This window comes from Sinohyriopsis cumingii, chromosome 10 (assembly GCF_028554795.1).
Source record: "Sinohyriopsis cumingii isolate HCF-2022 chromosome 10, ASM2855479v2, whole genome shotgun sequence".
NCBI lineage: Eukaryota > Metazoa > Mollusca > Bivalvia > Unionida > Unionidae > Sinohyriopsis > Sinohyriopsis cumingii.
Window position 1 is genome coordinate 105,025,205 of NC_142970.1, and position 15,732 is coordinate 105,040,936.

The 15,732-nt window shown below is 41.3% G+C and overlaps 1 protein-coding gene across 2 annotated transcripts in view; it reads right to left on the reverse strand.

The window, feature by feature from the left end:
• The window catches only part of LOC149790763 (uncharacterized), a 305,048-nt gene extending 300,156 nt beyond the window's left edge, over positions 1-4,892 (reverse strand). For both annotated transcript variants that reach the window (XR_016423898.1, XM_089972831.1), the window contains exon 1: positions 4,526-4,892. The gene's annotated coding sequence lies outside the window, so the exon portion shown is untranslated. The remainder of the gene's footprint in view (positions 1-4,525) is intronic.
• Positions 4,893-15,732: the final 10,840 nt, after the last annotated feature.

A 15,732-nucleotide genomic window follows, 5' to 3' on the forward strand; every position in this document is an offset into this window, starting at 1 on the left:
CACTGGAGGTAGGGCAAGTTTAGTATCGACCTTTTAAATACAACATGTGTAAATTTATTGAACAGATATTACATTTTTTGATATGTCATTGAACGTTTGTCGAATATGTTACATATAAACGTCTTACAATGTTTGACATAGCTGAACATTTAATATTGCACGTAATTGTTACTAACCGTTCAGATCCAACACATAGAGGGATTAGCCTGAACGAGTTGTGATTCTGAAATTCCAGGGTGCCAGAATTAAAGTCTAAAATTGTAACTAACACACATCGAAATATCTGAGTTCAGCATACATGATATCGTGCCAGAGGCACTAAAACTGAAACTAACACAAATCGAAATATCTTTGGTTGGGCACACCTGCTATTGTGTAAGAGACATCGTCTAATATTGAAACTAACAAAAATAGGAATATTTCTGAGTACAGTGCACCTGATATCGTGCTAGAGGCAGCACGCACTTGGTTACAATACCACCAATATACATCGCCACAGGAGACATGGTACTCGACATAGTATCGTCAACGTGTTCTAGAGACAAAACAACGCAAAAGTAACAAGCATTGATCCAGTTTTGAACATCATCTTTTTGGAAATACATACAGATGAAAACATATTCATGTCTTTGTTTCACATTAGATGAACACTAGGAATAAAAGAAATTATTAGAAAACGAACTGTTTTGAAAACGTAGAATGAGAGAGTCTAGAAAGGCATTAACGGTAAAGGGGAGAGTGTCCATCTAGTTCTCTGTAGCTGAAGTACTGATTAAGGCAAAACACAATCCTTCTTTTACGATGGGGCGAGGGAAATGTGGATTGAGACCGAGTATTGGGATGACAAATCCAATAATGACTGTATGGCGCAAAATGTACCATTAGTAACAGCGTCATATATACCTATATCTTGTGCATTCGTGGGCATGACAAATTGTTTCACGCATTAGATAAATGTGTGTGTGTACATGCCAAAGCATATGATAAAAGCTTTGTGTTTTTAATGTTACTATTCTATGGCCGTAAGGTAAACGAAAGAAAAGAGCGAAAACCAACAGGTTTAGATGAGTACACCAAGAAATGTAATTCCCTTGAATACAAATGAAACTTTCCAAGAACTTACAGTATTGTGAATTAAATCCCAAGCAGCCCTAAACTTTCTATCAGCAGTCCAAAAGTACAGAATGACAACTGGTTAATGAATTCCACTGGCTTTCCGAATAAATTCCAATCATATATGTGCTGATGTGCTAATAGTCCAACATATCCTTCAATGAATTCACAATAATTCTAAAATAGTGCTTTAATCCTATTGTAAACTAGCACTTTGTAAATGTACAGTAAATAATTTAAATAAATCCTCTCTAACTGTAAGTGAACACAACTAAACGACTGATTTCACAAGAGAGATGTTAAGATAGGAATAAATAATTCCCATGTAAACAGTCCTGATATAAAACTTCATACACAATAAAAATACAATCATAATGGTCAAAACTTCATTTCCAGAAAATTCAAAGTCGGAAAGAAAATCAGGTCATTCACTTAAATTTAGTAAGTTACCTTGCAAAGATCAGGTAGACCATGTTTTTCTAAGGACAAAACCAATGTCCTGAACTCAAATCCAAGTAACATGTTTACAAAAAATGACGTTAGTTAGATAGGCCGAAAATCCTACCCTCTATTATGGACAAAGGTCAATAACAACTGATATACCCATAACGAGGATTTAAGCAATTAAGTGTTTGAAACGTCACTTTGTTCATTAAATCAACTGCAAATGGAATTTTTGTATGCTATTGTAACGAAGATCCAATATTAACTAAAATACTACCTTCTCAATGGCCAACTGAAAATAAGTTATAAATATATACAGGACGTCATTTTCTTTTAACCAATGAGCGCTTTGTTCTTGCATATCATGCGGGCGCGATCCGGGCCATGTCGAGCGGTACCGTGCGAAAATGATTTGGCATTCCTTAAAGGTATGATATTAAGTCAAACTTTTGATAGGGATACACATTGGAATGCCTGAGCTAAATATCGGTACCAAATTTATTAAAGTCACCGGCCATACTCCAACATTTTCCTATTTATATCAGATTTGCGTTACATGATTAAAAATAGTGATACTCGCAACAAAAAAAAATAGCAAAAAAAAAATATATTATCAAGTGTAAAGAAGAAATAATAATTTAATTACTCGAAATAGAAGTATACAACGCTGTTACTTCCCCTTAGTTACGATTTCCCACCTATATATGACGCAAACGGAAATGACGTACATTTATCCCTACAAGACAAAGTACATGCTTCTTGTTGTCGAAAAATAAAGCACTATAAACTATGGATAGGGAATATTTATGATGAAACTAATGAAAACTAATTTACTGTTCAGCCTTATATCGGTATGCGTGCACGACGCACTAGATTCAAAACTGTTCCATTGTTTCAATTTATTTTGAAAATTCCCGTTAATAGAGGTAAAAAGAATCAATACTGGCTTCCCTGTGTCGGCAGACTTTATATTTAAAAAAAAAGATGAAAGAAATCGGCACACTTAAAGGAACCAAAAACTTGACTTCCTTTTGTCGGCCGACTTCAGAAGAAAATACCGACACACTAAAAAGATACCAAAGTCAATTTTCCGGGTTTGGTTTGCATTGTAATAAAATAATCTATGTAATTGATATCCTGTCGGTAAGTTTAAACAATGAGTTTATTGCTCCATGCCAGTTGTGTTTTTCACCCGGGCTTAAATTTGTTTGCCATATGTAATCATAATTGATGTTTGAAGGGCAAAGATTATACACAATAATAATTTGCTTTAATAATACTTTTATAATCCATGCTAGCAAAAAGAGTATCATTTGCACTCACATTAAATGTATTTTAAAATAATTATTTTTTTTATCTGCGAGATACCGACTTATAGTCAACCTGGATACAATACAAGCTGGGTCAGTTTGCAATAAGTAACTTATCATGCGTAAATGGCAGGTGCCTTCAAGCAATCGGGTGATACTTTCGTCTCATTAATAATTTTGTTATTTGACATAAGTGATACAAACTACACTAAGGATGCATATGCAAGCCGGCATCCGCTACATATACTGATTTCATGATGAAAAGAGAAGGAATATATGATAACAATGCAAGTTTAATTTCTTTCACTTTATTTTCAAACAAGTGTATGTTTATCAATTTATTTTGTACCGTGTGTGTGTGTGTGTGGGGGGGGGGCACAAATTAAACACAAATTTATTTCCTTTCTAATTTGTACGGAATAATGGAGCAAATATGATTGACGATATTGACCAGTAATGACAAGCTTTCAATTTACGCGCGCAAACACTAAGACAACTTGAAAAACAAATAAACACAATACAATTAACTGGTAAGAGCTTCATATTGCAGCAACTTAAGACTGACAAAATGCTCAACATTATTCTCTCTCTCTCTTTCTCTCTCTCTCTCTCTCTCTCTCTCTCTCTCTCTCTCTCTCTCTCTCCCATGTGTTATCTAGTATGTATTGTATGCAGCTGTGTTACAACGTAAAGCCTAAAATTAAGTATATTTGTTATAATATCTCATGTACACTACCCTTAGCAAAATGTATACTATTTTGTAGAATATCTGTTACGTATTTTTGTTTTATAAATGATTATTGATAATTTGACTGGAAGACTTAAACTGAGAATGTCGTTGTGCAGATGCATATATTTGTTTGCATAAAAAATGTATATAAATATTTTAATTAAAACAAGCAAGATATGTCAGTTTGTGTTTTTTCTCATAAATATGTAAGTTACGAAGTATGATTATTTTCTTTCAAAGAATATCAAAATAGTTTGTTAAATTTAGTTTTTTTCCTTAAAACCTATCTTACATAGCATCTACTTTTTTTGTTGAAGAAAAAGAACGTACAAACTATTGTTAAGTTCGGCCTATTTTTATTTAGAGTTTTTCGGAAAAAAGAAAGAACGATTTTTCCCATCATCGCTCTTTTGATTACATCCGTATGCAACACAGTGCATCATATTTGCTGTACAAAAGTACGATCGTACGCTATATCACATAGACATTTACGTGGGGAAATTAAGCACTTGAATGGCTAGGTTGAATAGAAGGGATAAATATACGTCATATCCGGTTTTGGCACGCGGAAACTACCGATTGTTTACGGAGATTGCCGAATATTTTTTCATTTTATAAAGCGGAGTTTTAAGTCTAATCAAACATTTTTATGGTGTGCATGCATAACCAATGCGTTTTGTTTATAACTATAATAATATTACACGTTTGTACAATAAAGGTGGCCGGTGACCTTTAAGCTACGTAGCTTGTAATGTAAGCATTTATTCTTAAATAGGTCGCGCCAGCAAGAAGAGAAGTGTCCTCTATTGTAGTTATTATATAGTACCTGTATTACATGTCAATTTTAAGCAACGATACGAGCCCCTGTAATTGAGTGTTGTTGCGCTGTATGTGATGTTGAAATCATATAAAGAAGAATGGTACTTACAAAATCCCTCAAAATGTAAGCTTCCTCAAATTATCCTGTGTATTCTTCTCGATGATTATGCCAGGCAAAATCCTATTGCTATACACTTATCCACCAATCACTGCAGAGAATGTTGCTTCACTATTTACTAATGCAACGATGCAGCGGTGACTCTTAACTTTTACGCATTGTGACGGTCAGGAGATGACTTAATATATCAGTTCGTTAAGCTAAATTCATCCACAGACTGCGCTTGTTTACAAATTCAGAGAAAAACTAAATAAAGTCATAAGCTGAAATGCTGTACAAAGAAGCTATCTTTTATCAAAATTTAACATGTAAACTGTTTAAAAAAATGAAAAAATCCATTCAATGCAGTGACGGCTTTACTAGGAAATCTAAAGTTATAAACGTTTACGGAGAGCCCATGTGACCACACAAACGGACACGTCATCGCTGTATATGGGCGGGTTAGAGATCGCTAGATAATAATAATGCTTCCTGCAGTGCGAGAAATATCTGAGATAGTGAGAAGTCTTTCGATTCTCTCTCTCTCTCTCTCTCTCTCTCTCTCGTCTTGTCAGTTTCGGAAAAATATTATTTTGTTAGCTTAAAGAAAATCAGTCAGGCGACTTTCTTCCGATTTTTTTTTATGTCAATCACTTCAAGTAATATATCTGATATCCTACGTAAAATATGTACGAGAACTGTCTAAGGATAAGTTCTCTTTCTCTGGCGTTGACTTAGGAATGAGTTACAGCGACGTTTTCGTTTCTACGTTAGTAGTTAAGTGGGATACTATACGTACAATGGGAATTAGCATTACGGAGACCCCTGGGACAATATACGTACAATGGAAATTTAACATGGCGAAAAATCGTGGGTCAATATACGTACAAGGGGATTTAACATGGAGAAAAATCGTGGGACAATATACGTACAATGGAAATTTAACATGGAGAAAAACGCTGGGCCACTTTAGGGACAATGGGAATTTAACATAGAGTTTGGGTCTGTCTAGGGACAAGGGAAATTAACATGGGGAATAGAGTTTGGGCTTTTGCGATTTTTTTTTTAAAAAAAAAAGTTTTCTTAAATTTAAATTTAAATTTAAAAAAAGGGGTAGGCAATGGAAAGGCTATCTCTTTTCGAGAAATATGGCTGGCCCTGAAAAGGGCCTTTGGGTTTATGTTAATGTATTCATTAACATAAATGGTACCGCATTGGTCTTCTTCTTGTCCTTAGGCTACGTCTCACTGTTGGTCCGTAAATCAGCACTCTTTTCAGGCATCCTTGTCTTTCTACGTAGATCCTACGTATCCACAGGCTGGTGTTTGTCCTGTGGACAACGGCCCACTTGGATCGGACATACATGGGTATGTCCGTCCGGAACATCATGGAAGACACAAGCGTAGAAGATTGCACATCGGTCCACATCTTGAAGCGACGAGAACAGGTGAATCAATGCACTGAACTGCGCTTATTTATAGGTAGAGGCAGGATTGAAACGGATTGAGTTCATTCACCAATCCAAACACGCGTTACAAAATTCAGTCAGCCCGCATCCAATCCGAAGAGAGTAGTCTGTGACGTCAGTTGGTCTATATAGATTCGCTAGCGCTTGTGTGCAGTCAATCTATGCGACAGTGATTCAACATGACGGAAACTCAGAAAACGATCCATTGGGGTGCACCAGCAGGGGAGACTGCCCAAGGGAACCCGGACTTACTTTCAGAAGAGGTACATTGGGATTTTGTGGATTTTCTTACCTCGCAAGAATTTGTTCCGGAACCTTCGTTACCTTCTTCATTACCGCAAGTGGAGAATTTTAGACAGAGACAGAAAGAAGAATTGGAGAAATTTATGCAACGACAAAAGGAAGCGGAACAAGCTTTTCTCCTACAGCAACTGCAACAGCAACAAGAAGAGGTAAGAAAAAAACAACAGCAACAACAGCAAGAAGAAGTAGAAGCAAAGAAACAAGAGGGTGAAAATCAAATGGCTACGGTACTGTTGGACATTTTAGCGGAGTTAAGAAGTCTGAAACAAATGTATCAGACTTCTTTATCACGACCGAAGAGAATACGACCTTCCCGAGCTAAACACACCAACCCTGTGACTAAGCCTGTCGTACCACCCTTAGTGATTTCAACCCAATCATCAGAAGTAGGCCTTGGCCGTGGCAAAGGCTTAAGGCAGTTAAAGTTGATTGGTTAAACTCACTCCTACACCATAAAGAAAAAAGGCCCTTTTCAGGGCCACCCACATTTCTCGAAAAGAAATACAATTTCAATTTGCCAATAACTCAAAAATAAACCCACCCATTTTAACCTTATAGTACGTGTCTGTGTATGAGTGCGTGAGTGTAGCTTCTTATTTTAAAATCAAAACTCAAAGACACTTACCTTATATCATTCATGTATTCTTTTATCCATTTTTTTACAATCCAATTCACAATTCACCACAGAACACTTTAAAAAGTTCGTACACTTCTTCTTTTTCATTATTTAGTCTCTCTGTTTTTTGAATTTCTTCACCGTTTTTTCCTCATTTTCTTCCCTTCTTCTTTTCTTCTCCTGTTTCTTTGCCTCTTTTAAATAGAATTGTCTTCTTTCTTCCTCTTCTTCCTCTGAAGAATCCCTCTCTTCTTCCGAAGAATCCCTCTCTTCTTTTGAAGAATCCTTCTTTTCTTCTGACTCCTCTTGTTTCTTTTTCGGGCAATCTGGAGACCAATGTCCTTTTTCTTTACAATAATAACAGGTATCTTGACTTTTGTCTTTTTTAGCCCCTGTTTTTGTTCTTTTTTGACGGTCTAGACACTCTGAAGACCAATGCCCTTTCTTCTGACAGATATAGCAAGTATCTTGACTCTTATCTCGAAAGGAAGGAGAGTAGTCTGTCGGCTGGTCTGAAGAGAATTTTCTAATGACCCCTCGCAAAGCTCTGACGAAACGTTCCATCTGGGTAGTCTCTTCCATCGTTGTGCTCAGCTTGAGAGTGAAATGAATAGTGAAAGGACAAGACACACACCCTTTTTATATACGCTGGTTTGCCAAGACTATAAATTAGTCTATGGTGTTTAAACTTGAGTCATTTGACGTTTTGCACTCAAGATGAAACGATCCCATTCATTCGAGAAGAAAGAAGAAGAAGAAAGTAAGAGGCAGAAACGTGATCTATCGCCTCGTACCAGGGCTGAAATCTTGGCACAGATTCATGCCAGTGATTTTGAAGAGGACATGAGTGAACCAGAATTTGAAACCTCTAAACCAAGTTCGTCACCCTTAGTCAACCCTGAAAAATACTATTCCATTCGAGAGACGGAAAAGCGCTCCTCTAGAAAATTTAGAACCACGGCTTACACCTACACGGTGAAGTTTAAAGATTTCAAGGCCGACGTACCCTTGGAGAAAGCAGAAGGGTTCATCACCGAGATGTGGGATTCTTTGCTCACCTCACTCAAGCGACAATGTCAACCCAAAGAAGACGATCGCTTGACACTATCCATAGATCACGACGGTTTGAAATCCCCTGTTTGGATCGAGTTTAGCAGACCTGCAGAACTAACCCCTTCCAAAATCATGGACAAGATTCAACACGTACAACAATCTAATGACCAGTTTGACATCACCGATGGTAAAGCCACACTGAAAATGGCCCACGTCTCACTTCCTCAAGGGACAGGATGCAAAAAGATGTTATTGGTGAACGAGCTTCGCAGCATTAAGCGTAGTCTTGTCCAAATTCACAATCCTCATGACCAGATGTGTTTAGCCCGTGCCATCGTGGTGGGACGAACCTATGCCAACAAGAACGACACGACAGAATGGAAAAGAACCTGGAACACTATTCAACGATCCGATCGAGACAAACAACGAAACGAAGCAGAACTCCTGTTGCAACAAGCTGGCCTGTCCAAAGACACACCCTGTGGCATTCCTGAGATGTAAAAATTGCAAGATGCCCTAGCTCCACGCTACACCTTGAAAGTGCACCCTCAAGAAATGCGCGGGTCTCTGTTGTTTCGAGGCCAGGATTTTAAGGACGGAAAATACATTCATGTTTATCATCACGATGACCATTTCGATACCATTACCAGTATCACCGGATTCCTGGGATACGGTTATTATTGTGAGAAATGTGATTATGGTTATAACAATCGAGAGCAACACAAGCATTGTGGATTGAAATGCCCAGGATGTTTGGCCTCTCCACCAAGTCTGAACGAAGAACCAGTGCCTTGTTCGACTTGTCTGCGCACGTTTGTCAGCCCTGCCTGTTACCAGCAACATTTGAAAACACAAGGTTCACAGAAGAAATGTGCTTGTCAACTCCTGAGATTGTTCCCTACGTGTGGACAAGGCATACTTACCAACAATGCCAAGGCACACGTATGTCGAGGAAAGAAAAAATGTCACATTTGTCACCACATCGTGGACTTGGAACACGAATGTTACGTGCAAAAATACCAACCCCCACCAGAGAAAGAGGACGGTCACAAGAAGAAAGGTAATTTCATCTTTTTCGATTTCGAATGCATGCAAGAGACTGGCATTCACATCCATAATTTCTGCGTGGCTCATCGAGCGTGCGAGAAGTGCATTCAAGAACCTATCTTCAGTCATTGCCCTCACTGCAGCAAGATTCCTGGAGGACGTGAAAAAATCTTTCGGGGACCAAACACGTTAGCCGATTTTGCCCAATGGGTCTTAGACCCCATCGACAAGACGTGGAGCCAAGAGGACATCGAACGTTACGGAGATTGTCATCGTCATGCCACGGTGATGGCTCACAATTTCTCCGGATACGATGGACAGTTTCTTTTGAGGTACTATACGGAACATGGCACCGAACGTCCTAAAGTGATTCTGAACGGAGCCAAAATCATTTTCATGCAAGTGGGACAAGTACAGTTTAAAGATTCGATGAGTTACTTGGCCTTTGAGCCGAATGCCTAAAACGTTTGGAATGACAGAAATGGCTAAAGGGTACTTTCCACACTTCTTCAATACGGAAGCCAATCAACATGCTGTTCTACCCCATTTGCCTGAGGCTCACTATTACGACCCCGACAACATGCGTACCGAACAACGAGAAGCTTTCTACGCTTGGCACCAAGCTCACGCCTCGGACCCTTTCGACTTTCAGGAAGAAATGTTAAAGTATTGTCGTTCCGACGTGGACATTTTACGGCGTTGCTGTGGAAAATTTCGAGAACTGTTCATGGAACACGGAGGGGTCGATCCTTTGAAAGAAGCTTGCACCATTGCCAAAGCGTGTTCCTTAGTGTACCGCCAACGATTCATGCCTGAAAACACCGTGGCTGTCATCAGTCCTCAAACGACCCACTATGTCAAACGTCAATACTCGGTCAAAGCCCTACGTTGGTTACATTACTTGTGCGACAAGGAAGACAAATGGATTCAGCATGCCCGCAACGGAGGAGGCGAAAAGACCATCGGAACGTATTCGGTCGATGGCTGGGACTTAGAAAACCCCAAGATCGTGTACGAGTTTAACGGTTGCTTATTTCACGGATGTCCCGTCTGTTACCCTGACCGTGACACTAAAAATCAGTTTTTGCAACGAACCATGGAAGACTTGTACCAGGACACTTGTCAGCGACGCCTAAAGTTAAAACAGCAAGGATACCAAGTGGTGGAAATGTGGGAACACGAGTACGATCACCGTTTGAAAACCGATCCCGAGTTTAAACGCCTCGTGGAAAGTTACCAGTTCATGGACCCGCTGAACCCGAGGGATAGTTTGTACGGAGGAAGGACCAATGCCACCTGTTTGCTGTACCAAGCCGACGAAGAGAAAGGAGAAGAAATCAAATACTTGGACGTGTGTTCGCTGTATCCCTACGTGTGCAAATATTGTCGCTTTCCTGTAGGGCACCCGCAATTGTTCACGGAACACATCGACCTGAAAAACATTCGACAATACGAAGGCTTGATCAAGTGTAAAGTTTTGCCTCCCACGAACCTCTACCATCCCGTCTTACCTCACCATTGTCAAGGCAAACTGATGTTTCCATTGTGCCGTACTTGTGCCGAAACGTGCAACCAGGACCAACCTTGCCATCACAGCCAGGAAGAACGTGCCTTGACGGGAACCTGGGTCAGCGTGGAATTGTTCAAAGCTCTGGACATGGGATACCAACTGTTAGAAGTGTACGAAATTTGCCACTTTCCCAAGACACAACAGTACCACAAGGGTGACCCTACTCAGAAAGGCATTTTCGCCGACTACGTGGATGCCTTTTTGAAACTGAAACAAGAAGCCAGCGGCTATCCTTCCTGGTGTCACACTCCCGAAGATCAAATACAATTCAAAGAGAAATACTACGCACAAGAAGGCATCTCTTTAGACCACATCGAAAAAAACGAAGGCAGGCGATCGTTTGCCAAAGTGATGTTAAATTGCTTGTGGGGCAAAATGGCACAACGACCGTGTTTACCCAAGACGGAATATTTGACAGAACCTTCCCGCTACTTCCAGATGATTCACGACAAAACCAAATACATGAAACACGTGGACGTCGTTCGAGAGGATTTGATCTTGGTCAATTACGAAGAAGATCTGGACTTTGTACAAGACGACCCTTTTGGAAATGTCATCATTGCGGCTTACGTGACAGGTCATGCTCGCTTAAAATTGTACGAAGCTTTAGAACTGTTAGAAGAACGCGTCCTGTACTTTGACACGGACAGTTGCATTTACATCCATCACCCGAGTCAACATCACCCTGACATCGAAGGAGACCGTTTAGGAGCCTGGACAGACGAGCATCCCGACGACAAGATTCTAAGTTTCGTCAGTGGTGGTCCCAAAAATTACGGCTACGAATACCGGGACAAACAAGGAGAAGTGCACACGACGTGCAAAGTGAAAGGACTGACTCTGAATCATCGTACCAGTCGAGTGGTCAACTTTGGGGTATTGAAAGAAGCCTTGCAATCGGGAGAGGATGGAAACTTTAAAGTGACCACCTATCAACCGAACAAGATTGTACGTTTACCCACTCACCACATCGTCAGTCGACCCTTGGAAAAAGTCTATCAAATTGTATACCAGAAGCGAGTGCGACTTCCCAATCACTTCACTTTACCGTACGGTCACGTCGGTATTGGTCTGTGTATGAAAAGGAACCCTAGGCAAGATCGATAGTTCATTGTTCATTGAAGTAACTTACCATGTCGTTGACGAAGAAGAAACCAGATTGGTTAGGAGTCAAATGTTGGACATCACCGAGACCAGGGTTTTGAGGATTGGACACAAGAGGTGGCCCAGTATGCACGAGAGTTATTCAAGGAAAAAAGTTACTTTTCAACCTGTGTTAGTGACGGTGCCAGAAGAACCCGTCACCCAGGACAGGACTGTCGTGGACAGGCCTGAAAGACCCTTTCGGGAGGACACTTGTGTGACCTTACCCCTACTATAGAACTGGTTAGAACTTTACCCAAAACATGTTGTACAGACACTTGTGTTTATTCCACGTTCATGGTTATCATGTGCCTTTTATTCTTGTACTTAAGCCTTTGGCTTTTATGCATTTTTGTCTTTCGTATTCATGTTTGAAACATTCAATAAACGTGTTCTGAAAAAGTATATAAACTCTTGTCTTGTTTGTTTTTCGTGTCACAAGTGACATTTCTCACACCATGGCTACCTCTGCTGTCTCTGCTCCCTCTTCCTCTACTGTCAAAGTCATCGACGAACACTTAGATCGTGCCAGTTGAGAGGCTTTGTATCTTCGCCATCCCTTTATCATGCTCATTGGTGGACCTAGCGGTTCAGGCAAAACCGAATTCGTCAAACGTTTGATCGAACATAAACATCATTTGATCGATCGACCCCCCTCAACGAATCGTGTGGTGTTGCAAAGAGTGGCAATCGGCGTACAGCCTCTTGCGAGAAAGTCAAGGCGATTCCATCGTGTTTGTGGAAGGCATTCCTAAAGAAGACGACGGCATCGTCTCTGACTCCCGTCTAACCCATTTGATCATTTTCGACGACATGTTAGGAGAAGACGAAGAAGAAATTAAACTGTGGTTCACACGCAAAGGGCATCACCGTAATACCAGTGTCGTTTACATCACCCAAAATTTGTTTCAACAAAGTAAAGCCCATCGCACCATCAGTCTCAATGCGCATTACGTGGTCTTGTTTAAAAGCCCTCGAGATAAATCGCAAGTGCAAGTCTTAGCCAAACAGTTAGGAACGCCTTGGCTGACTCAGGCGTACGACGATGCCACTCAAACTCCACACGCCTATTTACTCGTCGATTTGAAACCTACGACTCCCGAGGATTTGCGATTTCGTACCCTCTTGTTTCACCACTGGTGCCAAGACGGAGGGCCTGTCCTGTACACGTCTCCGTCCTCGACTTAATTTCACTCCCCATAAAAAAATCTACAAAAACCTCAGACCCTTTTTCGTCTGTCTCACTCTCAGTGCGAACATGACGTCCCTTCAGTCGCATCTTCTCGTCAAATTGATTCGTGCCTTGTACGGCATCAGTTGAGAAAAAGATCCACAAACACGAGCTCGTGTCTTAGAAGCTAGTCTCAAAGAAGTCTTACGATGGTTCACGGTGACGGCACGTCAATTACTCCAAGGAATCATTCAGATTCCTCATCAAACCAAACGCTTTTTCGATCGAAACAAAGTCGCTTTGGTCCAACTGGCCGATCCCCGCATCGACACTCAAACCAAAAAACAAATCATTTTGAAACCTGGAGGGAGCGGTACTCTAGGAGGGGTCATCATTCGCTCTCTCTTAAGATGGGATCATAATGCCCCAAAAGTTATACCCAAGACAAAAGTCCAACGAAGCCCCAAGAAGAAAAAGACCAGGTTCCCAAGGAGAACTTCTTCAGTGGCAGGACCCTCCTCTGAACAGACACCACCCCGGAAAAAGAAAAGAAGCCCCCAGAAAAAGAAAAGTCCACAGAAAACTAGTCGCAAGAGAGGCACTTCGGCCAGGATGCAACCTTACACTCGCAAACCACGACCTGCCACAGCGGTGACTGCGTCTCCGGCAGCTTCACTTTTGTCCACTTCTCCGTTAATGACACCCAGAACTGAAGAGTACTTGGAGACGTTGATCACACCAAGAACTTCTCCGTTGATGACCCCCAAAAGAACTTCCCCAGTGGCAGGACCTTCCAATTTAGTGGCAGTGGCTGCTGCTCACAAAGTACCTTCTCCCAAAATCAAAGTTCAAGAAACATCGGGCATGTTACAAAGTTTACTGGATTTGTCCAAGCAAGAACTGGCTCGATTTAGTCCGTTGCGTACCCCTGCACGACGTGTCATGCCTGTCCTCAAACTGATACGACGTAAAGACAATCAGTGGCGACGCGTTCCAGTATAAAAAAGGCCTGTGACCAAGTCGGGTATCAGTGTTTTTTCGGTGCTCCTGAAGACTCAAAGATGTCACCCTCTAGAAAACCCCAAGGAAAGAAAAGGAAAGGACTGCCACCACGTTTAGCCAAACATGGGGACATGTTATCTGTCCTGTCCAAAGCTTCTCCACCCCTACGAAAAAAACTCATTCAAACGGCCTCCAAAGAGGTCATCGATACCGTGTGCGAATGTTGTTTGAACGTTTTGAAAGGCACGATCCCTTTGTCCAAACACCAGAAACAATGCTTAAGCAAATATCGTCACGTTCTTCGCCATATGGTTCGAAAGAAAATTCCCATTCGTCAAAAAAAGAAGATGTTAGTGCAACGTGGAGGTATTTTACCTCTCTTGTTAGGCCCCATACTGAAAGGAGTCTTGGGAACCATGTTGGGAGGACTGGTGGGAGCAAGATAAAAAGGCCTTCGGAAGTCCCAAGATCTCAGAATCGACCCCTGACAACCCCATGGAAGGACGAAAACTAGCTTTAGTGCCTTACAAACGATGGATGGAATACCATCGGTGGCAAGAACAACGCACCCCGCATTTACCTCCCAATCCCCATTTGAGCGAGATGTCCCAGTTACAACACGAATTGCAGTCCTTGATGGATCGCCAAGATTTGTCCGAAACAGAAAAATCGCAAAAGTACGGTCAACTCTTGCAACGACAGCAACTCTTTCACCAGAAAGCTTTAGACGAAACAGCTCTACCCACTCTGAAAGATTTTAAGACCTTGATGAAAAGTCCAGCACCATCACCAGTACCAGTACCAGTACCACCAGTACCCGTGACCAAGACAGAAAAAGGAGAAGAAGAGGAAATGTTTCAAACTCCACCAGAAAAAGTATGCAAGTTAACAACACCACCTACCTCCAGAATTGGATGGATTAAAAAGATGATGGCCACCCCTTCTTCCTCACAAGAGAAAAAGAAAGTGAAGACAGAAGTGAAGACAGAAGTGAAACAAGAACCGATATCCCCCGCTCAGACATCCTTCTCCTCTTCGACGCCTATTGCTGGCCGCACACGCAAAGCATTGCAATCCAAGAAAATACCCCAAGAGAAAAAGAGTAGAATCCTCCAAGAGTGGGTGTCTTATTAACACACCAACCAACACAAAAAAATGGAAAAAGTCTTAGCCAGCATTTACTACGATCCCTCGCATCCTGCAGGTTACGCAGGAGTTCAAAAATTGTATCGTGCTGCCAAAACTCGACTGAAAAGTCTCCGTTTACCTCAAGTGCAACGATGGTTACAAGAACAAGCTACCTACACTTTACACAAACCCATTCGTCGCAAGTTTGCCAGAAGTCGCACCCGAGTGGAAGGCATCGATCATCAATGGCAAGCCGATTTAGCCGATGTCTCTCATTTGGCCAGCTACAATCATGGCTACAAATATTTGTTTTGTGTCATCGACGTCTTTTCCAAATTTGCCTGGGTCGTGCCCTTGACTTCCAAATTGAGCAGCGAGTTAGTGCGAGCCCTGCAACGAGTGTTGAAACAAAGCGGTCGTCACCCTCTTCGATGGCAAACGGACAAAGGTACCGAATTTCTGAACCAAGCTTTCCAAAAAGAATTAAAGAAACGTGACATTCATTTTTTTACCACCGAGAATCCCGAAACCAAAGCCAGCATCGTGGAACGTTTTCAACGCACTTTGAAAGAACGCATGTGGAAATATTTTACGCATCACCACACTCTGAAGTACATCTACATCTTACCGCACCTGGTGCAAGCGTACAACCAATCTTACCATCGAAGCATCGGACGTGCCCCGCAAGACGTGACTCCCGAGAACGAAGTGTTGGTGT